Raw genomic sequence first — 1,613 nt, 5'->3', positions numbered from 1 at the left:
CTGCTTCTGGGTTACAGTTCAATGTACTGGGGTGGTGTACACAGTCCTACATGCTGGGAGGGTAACTGTTCCTGGGTTACAGATCAATGTACTGGGGTGGTGTACACAGTCCTACATACTGGGAGGGTAACTGCTCCTGGATTACAGATCAATGCACTGGGGTGGGGTACACAATCCTACATACTGGGAGGGTAACTGCTCCTGGGTTACAGATCAATGTACTGGGGTGGTGTACACAGTCCTACATGCTGCGAGGGTAACTGCTCCTGGATTACAGATCAATGCACTGGGGTGGGGTACACAATCCTACATACTGGGAGGGTAACTGCTCCTGGGTTACAGATCAATGTACTGGGGTGGTGTACACAGTCCTACATGCTGCGAGGGTAACTGCTCCTGGGTTACAGATCAATGCACTGGGTGGTGTACACAGTCTTACATGCTGGAGGGTAACTGCTCCTGGGTTAGAGATCAATGCACTGGGGTGGGATACACAGTCCTACATGCTGGGAGGGTAACTGCTCCTGGGTTACAGATCAATGCACTGGGGTGATGTACACAGTCCTACATGCTGGGAGGGTAACTGCTCCTGGGTTACAGATCAATGTACTGGGGTGGTGTACACAGTCCTACATGCTGGGAGGGTAACTGCTCCTGGGTTACAGATCAATGCACTGGGGTGATGTACACAGTCCTACATGCTGGGAGGGTAACTGCTCCTGGGATACAGATCAATGTACTGGGGTGGTGTACACAGTCCTACATACTGGGATGGTAACTGCTCCTGGTTTACAGATCAATGCACGGGTGATCACTGCACAGTTCCCTGTGCTGGTCACTCATTCTGGTTGAGGTTTATAGATAATACAATGATGTGGTCTGTGCAGCTCCTTATGCTGGATGGATATTTGTTTCAGGTTCACACATTAGTGCCCTGCTGTGGTCTACACAGCTCCCTGTGCTGGACAGATATCTAGTCCGGGTTTATATATCAATGCACTGCTATGGTCTACACAGCTCCCTGTGCTGGACAGATATCTAGTCCGGGTTTATAGATCAATGCACAGCTGTGGTCTGCGCAGTGTTCCACTCTGGACAGATTGCTGGATTGTATTGACCAGTGTAATGGATGAATCTGGACAGATTGCTGGGTTGTACTGAGCAGGACACTGGCTTGTTCTGTACAGTGTTCCACAGTGAACAGATATCTCCTCTGGGTATATGGTGTCTGGGCTGGTTCTGGGAGGTGGATTGAGAATGTGGTATATCTAACCATTTCAACTGATCTGGCAATGCCTTTAGTTCCCATTCCTGTGATTGGACGCTCCGTCTCACACCCCATTAATGTTACATTGTGTCCAGGCACAGTACATCGTGTTGGTGGGGTGGGGAGGGGGGAAAGGTCATGGACAGGTCAAGGGGTTCCCCGGAACGTCCTGTCCTCAACATTCTATAACTGACATTCCCCGGAACGTTCTGTCCCTGACATTGTTTGTGAACGGCCGGACGTCAGTGAATTGAACAAACGATAAGATCCCGAGGGAAGAGATCCCGTTCCAGGGAGAAGGAGACACTGTTCCAAAGGCCCCTCGGGCAGTTAAAGGGGGGAATAC

Source organism: Chiloscyllium punctatum, unplaced genomic scaffold (genome assembly GCF_047496795.1).
Source record: "Chiloscyllium punctatum isolate Juve2018m unplaced genomic scaffold, sChiPun1.3 scaffold_79, whole genome shotgun sequence".
Lineage (NCBI taxonomy): Eukaryota > Metazoa > Chordata > Chondrichthyes > Orectolobiformes > Hemiscylliidae > Chiloscyllium > Chiloscyllium punctatum.
Note: the sequence above shows the minus strand (reverse complement) of the source record.